Here is a 22215-nt window from a genome sequence, read left to right as displayed (position 1 = left end):
AATCTTCTATTTTCTCTATTTTTCCAAGAAATAAAGCAAACATAAGGACTAGGCCAAAGGAAGTGCTAACTTGGTAGGGAATGAGTTCCTCGTGTCCATCCACAATCAACCATGCCTACCCAACCGAGGTTCGTAGTCGAGTCACCATCGGAAGTGGCGGATCTTGGCTAAACTTACTTTAAATGACTAGGCTGGTGGCCCATGGCGTGGGCACAATGGCCGGCACTGACCAAGCACGTGGCCTGGCAGACCGGGCACACGGCTCGTGCATGGCCTGTCCACCTAGTTCTTGGCTTGGATGGGCTCTGGATTGGGCACAGGACCAGGCTGTTGGCCGAACAGACCAGGCACATGACCCGTGTAGACCGAGCGCATGGCCTGTGCGCGACTTAGCGCGCATCCCATCCACAGCGATCCACAGGTCGGACGAGCACATGGTCGGTGCTTAGGCTGGCCTTTGGCCTTACGGAAGAGTCCAAGTTAGGCACATGGCCCAGCATAGTGCCTAGCACACGGCTTAGGCATATGACCCATTCGGTAAGGTCGTCGAACCAATACGCTACTGATCCACGACCGGTCTGTGACCCGTTCAAGTGGTCCATGGCCTATCCACGACCGGTCCATGGCCAAGCATACTTGGTCCGTGGACGATAGTTGATTGTCATGTAGTTGTGCGAGATCAATCGTTTTGTGACCAATACATGGTTGTATGGATTGATCCATGGTCGTCTGCGTTCGATACATAGTTGTGCAGAATCACCCACGACCGGAATAAGATCACGCGGTGCCAATCTATGATCGTCCATCAATCTATGGTGGTACAAAACCGTCCCAAGACCAACCCTTATGGTTGAGGAGCCGATCCATGACTGAATAGCTTGGGTCACTTGTATGGTCATTGGATTGATTCACTGCTGATTCCTTTGATCATTCCAGGGCTGATCTTTCGATTAGATCATAGCTGATCCCTTGGTTACTCTTCCGATTGGATTGATCGGCTCATGACCTATCCTTGAGTTGGTCCATAGCTGATTTTTCCTGTGATCAGCAAGCTAGTTCTATAGATATTCTGTATAGCCGAAATCGTGGATGTTATAATTTTACCTTTAGATAGAAGCGCCAACATATCTCTAATGGCTCGTTGCTTCTCTGAGACATCTCCAACGAGAAGATTGAAGATGCTTCTATATAAGAGAATATCTTGAAAGCAATATGTTCGACGCGCAATATATAAAATCTACAAATCTGCCGAAAGCTGTGTTCTTAGCGAAAAAGTGTTTCATTCTCTTCCGATCTTCATTGTAGCAACACCTGATTTTTGATAGTGTGATCTATCATATGATAGGATTGGTGTTTATTGGTTGTAACTTGTCTAGTAGATTACTGGTGCAATCCAGTCTAACTAGTAGCTGTTAGTCTGGATAGATATAAGCTCGGGGATAAAGTTGAATCACTATATATCGTAGTGTGCTATTGTTTCTCTCACTCTTACTTACACCAACACTCAATCTGTTCACATTATTTGAAATTTCTGCTTGACCTGATTTTTGCATAGTAGCTGCTAATTTCTGGAAAATTGTCAAAGTCTTTTAAAAACAGCCTATTCACCCCTTTACGTTATACTGTTAGCCACAACATAACCTGCAAAATAGAACACTCCACGGTAGTGGAAGGACTCCGGCTATGGATCGATCAAGATGGGCTATTGCGGATCACTGTGAGGCGCGGCAATGTGAGGACAAAAGCAAGTCACTGATGCAGGAGCAAGCGTCACGGCTCATGGTTGGCATTGGTCATAGCAAGGGCTCAGCCAGCGTTGTGTGGCAAGCTGTAGTAGCAAGGTGTGGCAGTGAGGTGCGCAGCGGTGTGCTCGGCCATGTGGTGTTCACGCCCTCGACCTTTTCCCCCGATCCTATCTCATGTCATTAGTATAGGTTGCATTTAATTATAATATAGCACACATGTCATTTTAGATTTCATGTTGGTTCATCAATGTATGTTAGATTAGAATTCATGTAGTCATAAAACTTTAATTTAGTCATGTTTATTTCAAAGAAGAAAAACTCAAAAAGACTTAATTGGCCTTGCATAATCACATTTAGAAATCATATATAGGTCATGCCTGCATTACATCATCGTTTGCTCTCTAGTTAACACATTGTAGAATCCATGTTTAATGGGGTGAATTAAAAAGCTTTGCTTTTGCTTGCTTAGTGATTACATGTTCTTTGGTTATGTTTAAATCAATTTATTTACAGCTTTGACGAGTTGTACATTATTCCTTGCACACTCATATTATCACCTCTCGCATGTTAGTGGTTAATTACTTTCAAAATAAAGAGAAAAGTTATCGAAATGACGTTAAATTAATCCAGTGTGATAAAGTCCCTGTATCCATAAATCTCTAGTTTCTAGAAATAAAATGCACTTCCAAATTTTACCTGGGTCTCTAATAGATCCATAATTGATTGGTGGTGGCTCCAAAATAAATTGAATTGCATGTTAAAAAATGATAAATGAAAACCTCAAGTTGCAATCAGAATGGGTTTTGGAGAGTCCGTGCTAGGTGACGGTACTATCTCTTTAATAAGTAAAAATTTATTCTTGCCTAATAATCCATTTACTTTCTCTTCATAGCTTACCCCGAGAAAAGCTGCGACAAAATGTATCGTAATCACGCGAAGGGAACCCCAATTGCGTTCACAGTAACGAACAACAGATCTGCATCCGCATGAGCGATTGCACGCGATCGTACATGATTGCATGTGATCGCACATGCGCTTGTTGCGATCTGTAGGTTCGTGGGATTGAAGCTAGTCATTTTGACTTCACGTCAATAGCATGAAATCCGAGATATGCATCGACGTTGACTTGACTCACTGTTCATGAAGTATGCTGTGCAGGTTGTGGCTCAGCGGTGAATGGAACAAGACAGCTAACGTGACCCTCTCGGGCCCATCTCCTTTCGTATCGTAATCTTGGAATTTGAAAGGAGAATCCACGTCCACGTGATCATCTTGTAGATGGGATCAATACTGAAGGAACAAGAGAGGATGAGAACCGACAAAAATTCACAAGCAAACAGTCGAAGAGCAAATTCGAAGAACGCCCATTAAATTGCACTTTCCAAGCACCTTTTCTCAACACTTAAGCGGGAATGTTATGAACTCGTGAAGTGACGAGGATGTAAAGAGAGGACCGCCGATAAACTCGCTTCTTCTCTACCATGTATACATATCTCAAAGAACTTTCATTCGGAATCAATACTACATAATTAACTGTTGTTAGTTGATTCGTAGATGTTTGCTATTCATTTTGGTAGTAAGTGATCAGCAGCAAGAGTTTTACTCAATAGTCACTTGCTGCATGCAGAAAAAAAGGCTTCAAAACTATATTGCAATGGTGTATCAATCTGACTCGTGGGGCTTCATCCCTTCTAATTACTTGACAATCTCATCTATCTCTTCTTCTTCTTTTTCTCTCGGTCGAAAGTCTTGTCATCGCTTTGATTCAAGGGTGCTTTGCTCATTTCGCTTTCAGCGTGTCCACTGCATGCGTAGATACCAAAAGTTTGCGGCGCCTATTGCGGAATTCTAGACAATTTTATCTTTTTACTATTTTATCATTTTATTTCCTTTTCTACTAATCCAGAGAGGGCGTGTCATGGAGATCCAGCCGGCTAGAAGCTCGCGAAACACTCTACAAGTTCCACGAGCAGGTTACATCTAGAGTTTTGGCCTGTGCATAGATTGTCTATCTTAATCAGATCTCACGAGAAAATAATTTTTTACGAATAGCTCAATTTCATTATTAGGTGTTTGTTTGCATCTATTAGGAAGATGGGCTTTATTTTAGTATAGAAATAGTGATTAGGTTATCGCTAAGATTCTTTTAATCAAAGGTCTTAGGACATCGAACATTATTCTTTAGAGAATTAACTTATAAATCGATGCGATAAACTCTAAGTGAATGATCCTTCAAGTAAGTGAGACATATTCAATAAGCACGTCTATCTAATCCCCTCTATTGTATCCAGATCAACCTTATCTCGGTTGATTTTGCTGTCTCCGGAGAATCCCTACGTGAAATGCACTTCTCTTGTGAGACGTGCTAGTTTAGGCTCATCGGTCCCTATCAAAAACCTAACTAAATCATCGGTGGTTTCATCACCTACATACCTAAAAAGAAGTGACGTCACCCCAAGAACACATTACCTAATATGTCTATCTATACCTAAGAAATTTAGGCCTTCCATCATTGCTCACTCGCTTTTATTAAGCAAAGTTCCCTTTTATTTTTCTCTTAACCATTGTTACGATACAGTTTTCATGCAGGCCAAGCATCACATCAATTAGAAAAATTGAAGGCGTGTTTGCTTTAAGGAAAACTTCATGATAAAAAAATACTCTCTGATAAAATATTTTTTAGGAAATTTTTTTTCTCCTTTTCAGATTAGGGAATTTCACTTTCGTAACTTCAAGCATGCATATTTTCTTTGAACATAAATGATATTCTATTAACTGATCATTTTTAGTAAATCAAACGCGTGAAATCCAAAAAATCGATTTACTGATTATTTTACTCAAACAAACACACTCTTAATACGAGACGAGACACTAATCGCACTCTCTAGCTAAAAGCGCACAAAGCATCTATCGGTGCATGTAATACATGACTATTTGTCACACACAATGATAGACATAAAAAAAAAGGTTGTATTCTGTTGTCTTGATGATCGGAGAAGTTGGTGAATATGAATGTAATGTCACTATGACACAATCCCTCCAATTTTAGAAGGTATAGTTTAGTCAGTTCGGTCACCGAACGTCACACCACTCAATAATATTCGCAAGCTAACCAATAGATGCAAAAATCAATTAGGATATTACTTATGAGAAGGGCATTCCATCCACCAGATTGATATCGTCGAGGTTTCAAATACATTTGGTCTTCCTTCATCATATAAGTTAAGCTTTTCAGTTGAAAATTCTAACACGTTGAACTCCAGGAGTGCGGTATCACATCTAGCTGTCCAAGATCATGTGATTTGTTAGAGATAAATGAGTAGATTCTTCATATCTCCCTTTATCGTGCATGGTTGATCAATCAAAGATATGCATAATCAATGGAGTATATTAATCTGACCAAAAAAAAAAGGGGGGGGGGGGGCGTATTCACAATCATGGGAGAGGCGGAGAATATTATGATTATCTCTTACAAATTACACGAACAATCCAGGATATGCACAATTAAGGGAGATTTTGAAAATCTCATAAATATCTCTTACAAGATTAATGTGAAGTGCATGCAACCTAATAAAGATAAGGCCAATCAATTATAGTCATCCATATTCCACAAGAAAATGAGGGAACGAGAAGGAGATGACAAATCTTGTGGAAAATGCATAACCAAACAAAAAAGGGAAAGGAACAAAGCTTTGTGGAAAAAATTGTGCATACTATGAATATGGCAATTGCCAGTCCATGTGCCTCCGATTCAGCAAGTGTACGTACAGAAAAGTACTACACACTTATTCATCACATGCAGGAAACAAGAAAATGGTAGCGGATCCACACAAGATATCAGTCAGTTTTTTTACCCTAAAAAAAGAAAGATAATCAATCAGTTTCACTTGCCTAGGCTCGTCCAAAATAAAAAATTATTTCAGATAACTAGCAAATATGAAAAAAAATCGTCATTTAAAAAAATTTCACGAAATTGCCTAATTATATAGCACTTGAATGATCAATTAACGAAATGAAATTATCTGACACAATATAAACGAATCGTGAACATGCATGCGGAAAAGGAAAATATTTTTTTGATTTGGACTTATTTTGGTAACTTTGATTTTAAGATAAAAACATATTAAAGCTTTGAAAAATGAAATATGTGATAGATAAAATAGAACTGTCGATTTATGCATTTGTCCATTGATAGGAAGACTTGTAAAATAATTTATCGAGTATATGTGTAGATTCTGAGGAAGGAAAAAAGAAGAAGGAATTGTGATATCTTAAAAATAGGAGTTTCTCTTTACTTTATATAATAATACAAATGAGAATTCATCCCCTCTCCTAAACTTAATTTCTAGCAGGTTAATGTTGATATAGCTTGAAATTCTGTTCTTGATATCTTAGACTCTTCATGTAAGAAATTCGCGGCGACATCATCTTTTAAACCAAGAAAATAAAACTGAAATCATCTATGAGCAGCCTATCACTTGAGAATCGACGAATGTTTTCGTAAGGTCCAAACATTCAAACATCATTTAAGACAGAAAAAAAGGAAAAAGGAAATCATTCAATACCAATGTTAAAAACATGAAGCCTAGACGCATGTTTTAGCAAGTTTGTAGAACTTATCTAGTCCATGAACAACATCCTCGAATCCTAGCCATGATCGAACAAGCATGCGATACGATCAACCCATGAATTGAAGAGTAAGGCCTATCAATAGTCCAACCCAAGAATATCTTCTCAGAAGGCCACAAAAGACTGGCCCAAGAACAGAGTCTCCACTTTGCGTACTGCTCTTTAATTTATTTTCATGCTTAGTACATCTTGAGAACCCCCGATTTCTTTAACGAAGAGTAGGTCGACTTCAATCTCAAGCACGAGCACTAAGCTCGTGTCTAACTGTACAATGGAGCCTCACCTGATGAATGTAAACAAGGACGGTTTACCTACATTCATTAAGATAAATTAAATCGAAAGGCTCGGACACATTGCGTCATTATAAAGGAACAAGATTGCATTGTCTGGTACATGCACTTAGTATTGCTATTTCATGGCACATTAATACCGATTACATAACCCAACCCCACTGGCTTCCTTCCTGTATGTCTAATCGTTGACATGTTTCGCTAGGCATCAAATTTTCTATGGTGTGGACAAATTTTAAGACCAGGTCGTTTGTTGACTTTGAGCGCACTATTGAACTTGAATTAGCTTTTATTCAAATGTACGAGCAAAGATTATAGTTTCTCAAAAATAGGATCGTCTCAAGGTTTTCCATATATATATAAATATTTATATTCTGTTTCTATAAAATTGGTCAAGCAAAACTTTCGGACAGTTAGTCACAAACTGACTGAATAGCCTAAATATCCATAATACAACCCAATTACCCAATACATCATACAGCAAAAATCTCTTGCAACAACACAGCTAATGGTTGTACAATCACCACAACAATATCTAGAAGTAATGAAGAAGATCATCTTTGAAATAGAAGGTACTTCCTATTTCACCACATCACACCATAGTGGAGATACCAATGAATACGACTGCTATGGAATAGATCTAGCAGCAGACAACAAAGAAGAATAAAATCACTTGGTCATATGCCGAAGAACTGTAGCAACGACGCCAATCACTGTAGCAGACAATGGCCGACAAATCACTATAGCATTTTTTATTGTTTATTATTGTAGCACTTTTATTGTTCATCACCCTATAAATACCCATCTATTCTCACTTAGAGGGACACAACTTTCTTGCCCCACTCCAAGACTCCCTCTCTCCCTCTCTTCCATTACAAAACTGAATGGTGGGATGGTTTCTAATTATTTAATCAAATCTCCGACCAGTTAGTAATAAACTAGTCGAAGAGTCGAAATATCCGTAATACAACACAATTATCCAGTATATCATTTTTACAGCAAAAATCTCTTGCAACAGCATAGCTAGTGGCTGTATAATCACCACAATAATATGTAGAAGTCATGAAGAAGATCATCTCTCAAATAGAAAGAACTTCCAGTTCCATCCAATCACACCATAACAAAAATATCAATGAAAACGACTCCTATGAAGTAGATCTTGCAGTGAATAGCGAAGAAGAATAAAATCACTTGGTCACATGCCAAAGAATTGTAGCAGCGAAGCTGATCACTATAGCAAATAATGACCGATAAATCACTATAGCAATTATTGTAGCACTTTTTTTTACTGTTGATCATTGTAACAATTTTACTGTTCATCACCCTATAAATACCAATCTCTTAGGGACATGCCTTTCTTGCCCCACTCCAAGAAGCTCTCTCCTTCAGAATTCCAAAGAATTATGAATGAAATTTTCAATCCATATTGTGAATACATCATAGTCTATATATATATATATATGTATGTATATACTTCTCTTTTTTTGGGTGGGGTTGATGTAGGACTAGGGTTTGCGACTTTTTCTGCAAATCCCTGGAAAGTGTTTTAGCTTTTGACAAAAAGAAATCTGCAGCCCAAATTATTTTCACTCCTTTTTTTCTTTTCCTCATTTTCACTTTTTGAGGAAAGTCACTGTTTTTGTCCTTACCATGTGCATGTGCCGCTTTTTGGTTACTCAATTATTTAAAATCATATCTGGGATTCATATGGCAAGCACCGAAGTTGCAGCCCCAATTTAAGATTCAATTATCTTTCTTTTACTAAAACAAAAGCAAGAAGAAATTGGTGCCTAAGAACTCTTTTAATCTCACATTAATCAACTCCATTCCTTTTACCATCGCACAAGCCAGAGACTTTACTCATGATTAACAACTTTCCAGCTACATTAAATTCAAATATATGATTGGAAATTAAAAGGGCTATAAATAACTCAAAAGAAGAAGCTAGCGTGGGGATCCGAGTTTTGATACCACCTTTCATAATTATACTTGTTCAAAATGTTCAAAATCAAGACTTCTAGGATCAATAACATTTACATCGCGAGTACATACGTGTAGCTTCTTAATAATTTTAGTTTTTGATAGTATAATTTAAAAATAGAAAATCATTTTCTCCACTCTCCACTTTCATGTATCGATACCGGCCACAAAAGCGACAGCACATGCGCCTCCTTTTCAACTCCATGCATGGCAATATAGCGATTTAGCATTATCGACAAAGGGATGACCAAGATAACATTAACAAATCAAAACAAGCTTTTTACGTCTCATTATAACTTCAACCTTTCTCATCTTCTCAACCATCATTAACATCATATGTACTTGCCAAAAAAGTTGAAATACATCAACATAAGGCCAACACTATCAAACAAAAGAGGAGAAGGCATAAACTTGAAAATGCAAAGATATGTATCCTAAAAGTAGCGGTGATGATAAGTTTCCTTCTTTCCTTTTTTCACAGAGAAGTAGAACATTGGCTTCCTTGCTTGGAACTCAACGGGCCAGTCGGAATCGTTGGCCCGAAATCCATAACCGCGACGCAGTTGACATTTATCCGATAATTCGATGAAACCCAAGTCCCCACCTTCCACCTTACCCTCCCATTCACTTTGACACTGATTGCCAATTTGCCCGCGCTCTGATCACGGCTCACTTCATAACCGAAAGAGGGAACGACAGGAATCGAACTCCCCACGAGGGAGGCAGTCAGGAGATTGGTGTCCTGGTGCCCTTGATAAAAGGGTTGAAGGGGAGAGTCAAGGGTTATCTGCTGGCCCTTGTAGGTGACATAAACCCGGAGGCCATCGTAGTAGATGCCGACCTTGGTGTTGGGGTTTGTGGCGACAAGGGTGAGTTGGATGGAGGAGTTGATGAGCTGTGGATTGGTGGAGAGGTTGAGTTGGTAGATTTGGGCTTGGTGGGGTGGAGGAGGAGGTAGACCAGGAGGATGAGGGAGAGGAGGGTGGTGAAGAGAGTGGACAAGGCAAAGAAGAGCTTCTTGTAGAGCTTGGGATTGTCTATGTTGTCATAGAACCTGGCTTGCTTTTGGGCGCAGTGTTTGGGTGATCTTATGTCGATTTGTGTCATTTGCAATTGAAGGGAGAGAGATGAGAACGAAGGATAAGGAAGGAAGGGGGAGACTTAGCATGCTAAGGAAGAGAGGTGATAGATTGGGGTTTTAATAAAGGAAGGGACAAGCCAAAAAGGCGAAGCAACTGTTGGTTTTTTTGCGGCCATATTGAGTTTGACTGGTAGCTACTCTCTCTCTCTCTCTCTCTCTCTCTCTCTCTCTCTAGATGGAGGGAAGATGTTTGATTGGAAAATTACCATTATCATCTCATGCATATGACCAACATGAAATGGCTATTAGGTGACCATGTCCCCTTCTTCCTAGTTTGCTTCTGTAGTTTCACTCAAACTGAAGAAGATATGCTTTACAATACTGATGAAAATTTCAAAAAGCACCTTCGACAATGACTGCACCGGTTCCAAATTCATCCCGATTTCACTCGTAAATTTTCTTCTTCATGTGCTGGCTTTGACGAAAGGCTCATTAATTGTTTGGATTTTGATTTTATGTTTATCTGGTTTTGTTCATAATTATCGTATGCATAGTCATTACATAAAAGACCCTCTCCCATACTCCACTTAGATACAAAAGGGTGTATATAAAGGCTGTCAAAATGGTTTATAAACCTATAATCTAACTCACAATTATTTAAATGGGTCACAAATAGGTCATCTCAAGCTTAAATTATGGGTCATAATAGATTTTAAAGTTAAAATCCCAATACATATGGGTTTTTGTGGATCTGTTATGAATCCAATTTCAACCTAATTAATAAATAGGTCAAGCTCAGCTCAGTTTGATCCTTTTTCGCCAGTCTATTCTTTCTCCCTCTTCGATTTCATGACTCGCGACCTTCTCCTTTTGTTTACACTACTTCTGCCATCGTTATGTTTTCTTCAACCTCCGACTTGCATCTTCAAACAATTGTGACAAATTGTACTTATGAGGAAACCCAAACTTTCACCACCACTTTCACGGCTTCATCCATAACCCAACCCCGAGCTCCTTTACTAACTTAAAAAGTCAGTCCATGGAGCAGCCCACTCTTCGAAGGTAACAATTTAAGGAGCAAACTTGCTAAAAATGGAATCTAGGTCGGGGTCGGGTATGAGTTAGGCTGGGTATGGGTCATTAAATATGCAATGGATATAAATGGGTCAAAACAGATTAAATGTGTTGGTTTGGGTTAGATCATTTTCGACCCGACCCACCCGTTTGACGGTATATCCATTATATATAATTGTATTCTTGCCATGCACATGCCAAGACTGACTGGTTGCTTGACTATAAATTTTAGCCGTGGAGTCCAGCTAAAAAAAGATGGTATACAGGTAGGGACAAGTGGAAGCAAAAGTGGGTCCTAATGACTTTCTGAGTAATTCGGAGTCTTTACATTTTCTTTATTGAACATTCTGTAACGCTAATGATTGACTGGACACGATACGGGGGATATCTTTCTTAGCTAGAATCAGGAGGGACACATACTTTAATAATTATTGAAGGCAAAAGCAAAGTCTTTTAAAAGAGTCACGACATAATGGAGTAGCGTGTGACCTTGGTGCAATCACTTCAAACTAGAGACATCTATCTTTTCATCTCCACTTCTGATTAAATCTTGTCGATTGATGCAGTGAACCATTTTATCTGTATATATAAAAGAAAACTTTGGTTTGGCTATTAAAATAAGACGTGATTAGCGGTGGGAGGTTGATTAAGTTACTTAGATAGGAGAATTGTTGTCGTGTGGCCTCTTTATTTCATTGAACTTTGCGCAAAAGAGAGTGCAAAAGTAGGAAAACACGAAGAATCTAGGGACTTGCTTGTGGAGCCCACGAGAACTATCCTTTCTCGCATTTAAATTTATTTAGTTACAAGACCTTTGTTGTGTCTTATGTCACCTTTACTTTTGAGCTAAGAAAAAGGCATATCATTGATGGAATCACATTAACGTGCCCTTCGTGACACCCTTTTGAGTAGAAAATGGCATATCATTGATACAAATACTCTTTGTAAATTTAACAGAAAATAGGACTTATATATGTTCCTAGTAGCATGTAATTGAAATATTACCTTGACCAAATGAGCTATTTTCTCATCCTCCAAAGATATATGATAAATTCTAATCGATACATTCTGAAAAATCTTTTAACATTTTTCATATGAAACTGTACTGATATTTTTTTTTGATCGATTACTGATATAGTGACTGTTTGCCTAAATGATAGTTAGAGTGATGCTATATTACCCTTTTGAGTCCTCAGCATCTCTTTGATGCTTTCATGGTTGTATATCACCAGGAGCTTGTGCTTGGAATACGGTAGACAACTCGCAGAAGCTCGGCCATTTGATTTGAATGTTGGGCAAATAATCCATGCAGTTCGATGGGTCAATCCCTAGTCAACCATTCCAATGGTTACAATCAAGCAAGCTCTGCTTGACAAAGCCATGTTGGACCCAACAAGTCTTCAGGTTCAAGATCTTGAAAAGATTATTACAGACCAGGAAGCAGAGACGTTTGAAATTAGGGGAGCTTCCCTCTTTTGTTCTAGCTTTTGAGACTTTTTGTGTTTATTGAGCCCCTCAATCAACAAAAGCTGGTTGACCCCATTTACTTTATTAATGATCTCTCACCTTCTCCTTTTTATTTTTTTATTTATTTTTCCTTTCTCTTTCGTCCATCAGATTTTGCTTATGGACCAAATAAAGGGTCTGTATTGTTCGATCGCAACAGTGGACGAAAGAACATCAGCTTATTAGTTCGATTGGATTTTGAGGAGATAACTTTGTGAGGATGTTGTGTCAGAATTCGACTCCACGATGAATTTTTTTCACCAAAAGTTATTCTTTGATTTTTATGGAAAAGACAAGTTCAGTGGCGATTTCGGACAAAAAATATCACAATAGACAAGAGAAATGATAGCTTCGCTTCATACGAAACTAAACGTACATAAACTGTGCTGGAATTTAATTGAAGAGAAAGCCTGATAACATAATCACTTCAATATTGAACCAGGCCAAGAGAGAGACAAAGTAAATGGCCCTTTCTTCTTTAATGGATAGGAGAGCAACTTCAATCATGAACGTACACAAACCGCCATAATTTAATCGACGACAAATCCTGAGAACGTAATACTTCAAACGGAATCAAACGTACCCAAACTATGTCGAAATTTAATTGACGGTAGAGCTTAAGAAACATGTTGAATTTAGTCAACGACAAATCCTGAGAACGAGGCACCATGATATATAGCAAAGATACATGTGGTAACGTAATAAACGACGCGGATCTGGAAACTACAGCTAATAAACATGTCAAATTTAATCGACGACGTAAGTGTGGAAACTATAACTATAGTGTAGTAATTGAAAAATGATTGAAAGATAACATGATTGTTTGTTTGTGTGCGGGGGGCGGCTTCCAAGGAGTACAATGTGGCTATTTACAGCCTACAATCGACAGTTATCAATGGAGGTTACAAACATATGTTACAAACGGTTACTGAATGGTTACGTTGACTCCACTACCTTGACGGTTTCTGCAACTCCACTATCTTGATGGTTTTTTTTATTTCACTATCTTGATGGTTGCTTTATATCACTATGTTGACGATTACTTTTTTAATAGCTACATGCGAAATTGTTGACTCCACCTTTTGTCGATTTCTTCAAGCCGTCAATTCTTCAAGTTGTCGATAATTCTATTAAAAAATGACCAAACTATGTTCTCATTGACTAAGTCTATCATATATCAATAATAACTAAAAGTTGGTCATTTTTTTATGCAAACATGGGAGTAGTGATGATAATATGAACAAGAAGTTGATGTGGCTCTCCATCTTTATCTGAGTGATGTAGCTTACAATTGCAAAGGGATAATGATACAAATAGTTGATGAACTTTGGCCCAATATATAATGTGATCCCTTAACTTTAAATTTATTCAATGTGGTCCCTGAACTTTAATCCAATGTGCAATGTTGCCTCTGAACTTTTAATTTATTCAACATGGTCCTTTGATTTTTGGTACATGTTCAATTTAGTCTTCAGACTATATGAAAATGTTCAATATTGTCCTTCAATTAATTCAAGTTTAGGGATAACATTGAAAATTTTCATGTAGTTTATGGACTAAATTAAACATGTACCAAAAGTTTCGAGATCAGATTGAATAAATTAAAAATTCAGGGATGACATTGCACATTGAGTTAAAGTTTATGGATCATATTGAATAAATTTAAAGTTCAGGAGTTACATTATGTTCTCAAACTTTGTCATCGATTAAATTTAGAGACCATTTGTTTCATTTACGGTTAGGCCCTTAAATCTTGAGTCTATAGACATTGCACAACCCTGAAAAACCTGCCCATACCAGCAAAACGTTGAATTTTGAGATTTGAATTCTCATTGTATTGCAGTATGTGATAGTTATATTCCTGTAGATTATTATATCGTAATTTTAATTTATTTGTGTATCAAAAACATATAAGAAATCATTGCAGATAAGGAGAATTTTTTTCCTCTTGATGAAAAAAAGGAGAATTTTTTCCATTGCCAACATTTATTTCTACCCAAAATAACAAATCAGTGGATTTATTCAACAAGCCACGAAATTAGTGCTCCATTCAGTTTTTCGCCTTCAAGAACTGGCAAGTAAGCAAGAAACATGCAATTTCGTGAAAGCACATGATGACATGAATAGTTGCAGGCATCCTTCGTTTTGACAAGACCACACTACAGAGAAGAGTGAGCATCACCTATATACAAATTGTTTTGTAGCCTCTGGACTTTTTTTGTTTTTGGCATCTCATGTCGTATATTGACTTAGAATGATAACTATTCTTTTTCAGAATCAGTGTGTGCCTGACAAGATGAAATCGACCTTAAAATCTGCGTGACCAGGAGTTTCCATCACCGCTCACACCCTCTTAAGTGGACACTTAAAATGAATTAATCGCCTAATCACTAGAATTGTATTGAAACCGAGGTATTACATATAGAAATCATCAATAAATAGCTTCGCTCTCTCATCCATCCTAATTCCGATGACATTTTGAACAGGCAAAGTCCCAAACTTATTGAAATATCTATATCTCCATAAAAGATGGAAACTCAATATCTAGTATAAACTTGAGATTTTATAATTTGTGTCCAAGGATATACCATTGTTACCGCAGATAGTTCGGAGGCATGTTTTGGCTAGTCTTTCTGTTAAGGTTTATGCTAAACACGTTATCATAAACAAACCACCGAGAAAGTTAGGTTGGCACCTACCGTTTCGCCAAGCATTTTGTTCTATCATCTTTATAATTGTTTCCTTCTGGCAGTCGGTTTATTTAGACCTTGAACTTCAGCCTATGAATTCTGCCTTCCAATAGACGGGTCTGGTTGTCGTACTTTGAACACTTCGTTATGTGATGTTTCAATTGTTCGCGCCCTCCTTTCATGGTGCAGCGGAGCAACAAATGTCAATGGAACTGAAAGAGACAGCTGCACAGCCCCCTGTTACAACGAGTGGTGTTGCTCATCAGGATGATTCTCCAGTGAGCATGAAGAACCACGAGAATGAGCAAGAAACTCAATTCATCTGAAAGCTACTTACCTACTTGATAGGATTCTTAATTCAAATCACCTGCTTGTGCAAATTATTTAACTTTGCGGATTCTGTTATCTGCACTAGTTTAAACACATGCATCGTTCGAGAATGCAAGCGGCTTCGTGGGCTTATGGCATGAGGCGTGGCACAACTTTATTTCCTCGTCAAGTCTTGCCTCAGAAGATATGAATATTCTTTTGATAGGAATTGTATGTATAGATGATCATAATTGCTACCACTGATAAAACACTTTGCCGGCAACAACATGACAGTTAAGGTGCACATCCTAGTCAAACGCCTTGAGATTACATGCAGTCATTTGCTGAGGGGAAACTAGTAACGAGCACCTCAAGGATGAACAATATGGAGCTAAGATGTACATCAGGAACGATGCCCTATTGATGGTAAACATTTTCCTCCCTGCTTTGACGACTCCAATGCTGTATAGTAGATGTCACGCCCCGGACCCCAACGGGCTCGCGACACCCCTTCAACGGTCGTATTGAACGCGACGTCCCAGGACGCGTCGCTGACCCAAACGAAACACCCAACGATAAAGGCAAGCGGAAGCGAATTTAAAACAACCCAGACAATAAAATACGACAAAGGGATAGCACAAAACAATAATTTCAAATACACAACATCAAAAGGGAATAGTGGTGGGGTATCCTACTTCGCTATACAAAAGAGGGGCACACAAAACATGGGGTAACTTGACCCGTCCTCCATCCCCGAGATACCCTGGTGGCGTCTCCAACCAATCACGGTCGCAGATCTGAAAATGGTTATATAATAACCGTGAGAACGAATCTCAATAAGCAACCCCCTATACCCCACATAGGCCAATGCGTACCCAGACAAGTTGTAACATGCAATCTAACCGATAACTTATATATAATTCACATCAATGGACTTACCTCGCCATCCAATCACATGCCCACACTGTACATTAGTCAAATCACATTAGTGCATCCAACAGAGCTCATATTCAGATCACACAAGGAAATTTCCCATGCATCATACAATAACACTCGCGCGTGTCTCGATTATAAGGTAAAACCACTTGGGCACGTCCCATACCATGCCTAGCAGTATTCACCTCATAATAAAATACTATGCAATATGCGTGGTCCAGCCAACTTTCTCACGACCTTCCAGGTCCTTTCACACTACCCGCGCCACTGCGCCTCAGGCCCATTCTCATGACTCGCGCTACTGCGCCTCAGGTCAGCCCTCAGATCAAGCCGGGCTCCGTCCCTCACTGGACATTTCACACTTTCCCACGACCCGCGCTACTGTGCCTCAGGTCAGCCCTCAGATCAAGCCAGGCTCCGTCCCTCACTGGATATTTCACACTTTCCCACGACCCGCGCTACTGCGCCTCAGGTCAGCCCTCAGGTCAAGCCGGGCTTCGTCCCGCGTAACCACGCCTTAGGACATTTTTCCCTTTCCAATGACCCGCGTAACCTACGCCTCAGGTCTAACTCACCTTTCACAGCCCGCGTAAACACGCCTCAGGCTCAGCCCTCCTATCGATCCGGGCTTTTCTCATGCACATGCACCACAATACAAAATTTACCATGCTCTTAGTCATATAAATCAATTTCAATCACCACCCTTTTACTAATGTCAATCTAGCACGCCACATCAGTCAACTCAATTCACGCTCCCCACATCGGCCCACCGACCCGACATTCAAGTCAACACATTCAATTGATTCCAATTCACCCACAAGCGCCACGACAATTCAGTCATGCTATTTATCTCAGTCAATCACTAAATTAGCCACACAATTATCACCATAATAATTCATAAATTGGGCACACTCAATCTAATTAGCCCACGCCTAAATTAATTCCTAACCCGATACTAATCACATCCTAAACAAGTCTAAAAATACCCAAAGTACTAGGTAGGGTTTAGGAAGTCACTTACTAGGTTTTGGCCCGAGAAAAGTCAGCTCGGGCCCAAAATGGCCCGGGTGAACAGTGCCGAACTAGGCGCGGGCGCAGGCCAACGGGCGCGCTGGCTGGCCAACTCGGGCACGATGGCCGATCGGCGTGCCTGGCGCGCGGGCGCGGTGGCCGAACGGCGTGCCCGGGGCGCATGGTCGAGCGGAATGGGCGACGTGCCCGGGCGAGGGGCCGGCTGAACAGCAACGCGCTGGGCGACGGGCAAGGCGCCGGGCGGCGGGCGAGCGGCCTGGTCGCGTGGGCAACGGGCCGGCCACGGCCTGGGCAAGCCGGGCACGGCCGGGCTGGGCTGGCGAGGCGGCGGCGGTGGCCACAACCGGCGACGGCGACGCGGTGATGGTGACAGCAGCGGGCAGCTGCGACGGCGACACGGTGGCGACTAGCTGAAGGAGAGGTGGAGGTGGGCCGGGGGGCCGAGGGACGCGACGGCGGCTAGCTAGCCGAGTGAGCTGGCCGGCGACGGGGACGGCTGGGCGAGCTGGCCGGCGGCTCGGCGGAGCTTGGCCTCGTCGGACGGGCTGGTGAGTTGAGCTGGGCAGGGGTGGGCTCGGCTTGGCGAAGGAAAATAGGGGAAGGAGACGGAGAGGGGGGGCTCGTGGCGGCGACGGCACGGCAGGCCGGCGGGCCGAGCGGCGTCGGCCGCACGGTGGCCGAGCGAGCTTGGGCGGACGGTCGGGCGGAGGCGGCGGGGCGGTCGCATGGCGGACTGCGTGCAGGACAGAAACGAAGCAGAACAGTCGGGGCTGGGGGAGGAAGAAGGAAGAGAAGAGAGAAGGGAGAGAGGGAAGAAGAAAGAGAAGAAGAAGGAAGAGGAGAGAGAGAGAGTGGTGTGTCAGAGGGTTGGTCTGCATGGGCGCGGGCTGAGGGGACGTTGCATGGGGGAGACGTGCGCGGCCAGGAGGGGAAAGAGAGAGAGAGAGAGAGAGAGAGAGAGAAAAAGGAGGGGCAGACGCAATGAGGAGAGAGAAGGAGAGGACGGATGCGCTGGGGGAAAAAGAAACGTGCGCGGCAGAGGAGAGAGGAGAGAGAAGAGAGCCAAAAAGTCAACGCCCACTCGAGCGCGATCCAACGGACACGGTTCAAATTCGGAAAACGATCTAACGGTCCGCAAAAATCCAAATTAATATTATAGGACAAATGGCCAAAATAAAATAACTCAAAACACATTACGAGGGAGGTCTACTAGTCCAAATTCGCATATGGTCAAAAATCCACTTTCTCACTATTCCTGATAATCTCGACGTCGGCTACAACAATATCGACACCGTCCAATTTATTTCATCCTGAAACTCCCGAAAATCGACTGTCAAGTTCGGGGTCTAAATAACGGCGAAATTCGATCGAGTGCGATTCTAGCGAAATCTCTATTTTAAAAACAAGAACCCGAGAGTGATCAGTTCCCGGACGAGATTCCATTATAAGCGCACTGACGGATTACACGTTTTATAAATCCTAAAAATGGGCCGAAATTCGGGATGTCACAGTAAAAGCCTTGCAGAGGAACAATATGGAGCTAAGATGTACACCAGGAACGATCCCCCATTGACGGTAAACATTTTCCTCGCTGACTTGGATGCAATACTTGATCATTGCATGAACCCCTCAAGGATCATGCCTCTTGGTTTCAAACCGTTGTTTGCACATGAAAGTTGCTCTTGTTTCTTCTCAACCACCAACTTCCTAAATTTATCCACTCTGCAACAGTCTGGGAAATGTTGCAGCAACAATGGCATGAACTCGCATAGTTGAACTAGAAGATATAAAAGCACAAGAAATCGCCACATCCGAAAATGAAGACTAACTAAAAGTTGGAGGCATTACAAAAAAAATTTCCAAAACAAAAAACATGCAGAATATTCAGCCAATGAACGCTCAGGTTAGAACAGAACATAATTATCTAGTGTCCAAAAACTGGACACTCAAGGAAAATCCAAAGGCAAAAGCATGACTGTTTTCGATTCCATGAATCATATTGCTGAAAGATTGCGACCTCCATTTGAGGTCTTCTGCTTGGTACTTTGACAGTAGGAGTACCAAAGCTATATATATTTCAGGACATGATATATACATTGCTGGGCTTGCTAAGAAAATCATAGAATCCCAGTTCAAGTAACATAGGAACAAAGGCAAAAATCTAAAATGGAGATTCGATTTACACAATGAATGAGACAATTTAAGAAGCAGTGTCACCAGTAGTCATTGCATAAGCATGTTGAGTCAGTAAAATGGTGGAACTAGTTTGCATCCTTACGACTATAGATCTTCTGGTTGCCATGGAGATAAACTTAATCGCAGAATGACAATCTCCGCATATGTGGAGATTCTTAAACGCCTCGACAGATTTCATACTGGAGGTACTTATTGTTGGGAATCGAGCACCGATTCTAGAAAAATAACCCAAACAAACGATCCTCACTAGCAGAATATAATAATAAAAGAACAGAATCAAAAGAACACATCAGAGAATTTGTTATCGAAGTTCACCCAAACCCGGGCTACATCTCCGCGCAGAGGTACTCTGCGAATCCACTAGACTTCGAAGAAAGTAGGAATACAATTATGATCTTCTCTCAAGATCGGAGCACAAAGAGATTGAGAACACTCACAAAGAAAAAAACTCACTTTTTTCTTCTCTCTTTTCTTTTCTCTCTATTTTCTTCTCAGCGCTTGACGGCTAACTTCTATCAATAACTGATATAAGTGCAGCTTTTAACCTAAAAGCAAAATTAATAGAAAAGACAAAAAAGCCATTAATAACAATATTTGGCTTCATCCTCCAACAATCTCCCACTTGAAGACAAATACACCCGATGCACCAAGCAACTTTGCATCCATCTACTTCAAAAGCTAGTAACCTGAACTTATGCCTCTGCGATACTCCTCATCAATTAACATGGAGTAATACCAATGGTAGTAGTGCAGAGAATAAGTTTCTCTCTGTCTACTACATTGGTAAACATATCAGCTGGATTCTTCAAGTCATCAATCTTCTGTAACTTTAATTCATTATCTTTCAATGCTGACCTGATGAAATGATAACGCTTCTTGATATGTCTAGTTCTTGAGTGATAAGCTGCATTCTTTGCTAAGTGTACTGCACTTTGACTATCACTCCACAATGTGCTCACTAGCTGCTTTCGATGTAGCTCCTCCATGTAATCTTGTAACCACATGATTTCCTTGGAGGCTTTCGTAATCGCCACGTACTCTGCTTCTCTCGTCGATAGAGCCACTACTTTCTGAAGTTGAGATACCCAACTCACTGCTGTACCTGCAACTGTAAAGACATATCCAATGGTACTTTTACCACTATCTCGATCACCCGAGTGATCTGCATCCACATAGCCCTGCAATTCTAGAGATGTCCCTCCATAACAAAGAGAGTAATTTGATGTACCTGCTAGATATCTCAATATCCATTTTACTGCATTCCAATGCTCTTTGCCCGGGTTCTGCAAATATCGACTCACAACTCCCACTGCCTGTGCAATGTCTGGTCTCGTGCTCACCATGGCATACATTAAACTTCCCACTGCTGATGCATATGGGATTGCCGCCATCTCATCTTTCAAAGCCTGAGTACTCGGACACATATCCTTAGAAAGTTTGAAGTGACTCGCTAGAGGAGTGGCAACCGGTTTTACCTTATCCATGTTAAATCTCTTTAACACCTTCTTCACATAGTCTTCTTGCGACAACCACAATTTCTTATTTTTTCTATCTTTGATGATTTTCATGCCTAAGATATTCTTGGCCTCTCCCAAGTCTTCAATAGCAAACTGCGACGCCAACATCTTCTTCACTTCTGTGATTCTCTTCATATTGGAACTAGCCACCAGCATGTCATCCACATATAAAGAGAGATATACGATATCACCATCGCTATACTTGCGAAAATAAACACAATGATCAGCTTCACATTGTGCAAAACCTTTTTCTTCCATGAAACCATCAAACTTTAAGTACCATTACCGCGGAGCTTGCTTCAGGCCATACAAGCTTTTCTTCGAGCGACATACCATGTGCTCTTTACCTTTGACCTCAAAACCTTTAGGTTGCGCCATGTATAACTCTTCATCTAGGTCCCCATGCAAAAACGCCGTTTTCACATCCAATTGCTCGAGATGAAGATCCTCCACTGCAACTATACTCAGCAAAACTCTGATTGATGTCATCTTTACTACTGGTGAAAATATTTCGGAGTAGTCAATTCCTTCTTTCTGAGAAAAGCCCTTGACCACAAGTCTCGCTTTGTATCTAATACTACCATTTGCTTCATTTTTTATCCTGTACAACCACTTATTTAACAAAGCCTTTTTACCTGCAGGCAACTCTGGTAACTCCCAAGTTTTGTTCTGAAGTAACGAGCTCATCTCGTCTTTCATAGCACGCTTCCACTGCATGTGAGATGTGTCTTTCTTTGCCTCATTATAAGTCTCCGGTTCTCCCGAATCTGTATATAAGACATGGTTCAGAACAATATTAGCTGATGGATCAAAAATTACCTTTGGCTTTCTAACTCATGTAGACCTCCTCAAGATAGGTACTTCAGGGTCGTCAGTATGTTCTGGATCACCGCGTTCCTCTTGAACTCCCTGTTCATTGATAATAGGTTCATCCCCTTCAAGTACATTTTAATTCGCTGGAACTATTTTCATAGGTATTGTGTCCAGCTCAACATATTCTGGTTCTATTGCCTTCTCATGCTCCATCTGATGATCCTTGTACATCTTTTCTTCATGGAATACCACATTTCGATTGCGGATGACTTTGTTATTTTCATAATCCCAAAGCCTATAGCCATACTTATCGCTACCATATCCGATAAAGACGCACTTATGGGATTTAGCATCAAGCTTCTTCCTATCCTCCCTATCAATCAAAGCATATGAAATACAACCAAAAACTTTTAAATA

The 22215-nt window shown here is 40.6% G+C and overlaps 1 pseudogene; it reads right to left on the bottom strand.

The window, feature by feature from the left end:
• Positions 1–8902: 8902 nt before the first annotated feature.
• Positions 8903–9868, bottom strand: LOC130139110 (NDR1/HIN1-like protein 26; annotated as a pseudogene).
• Positions 9869–22215: the final 12347 nt, after the last annotated feature.

The sequence above is a fragment of the Syzygium oleosum genome, unplaced genomic scaffold (genome assembly GCF_021117445.2).
Source record: "Syzygium oleosum isolate NSW1041296 unplaced genomic scaffold, Sole_v2.1 Sole_v2.10, whole genome shotgun sequence".
Taxonomy (NCBI): Eukaryota; Viridiplantae; Streptophyta; class Magnoliopsida; order Myrtales; family Myrtaceae; genus Syzygium; species Syzygium oleosum.
This window is presented reverse-complemented; position numbering and strand designations above follow the sequence as displayed.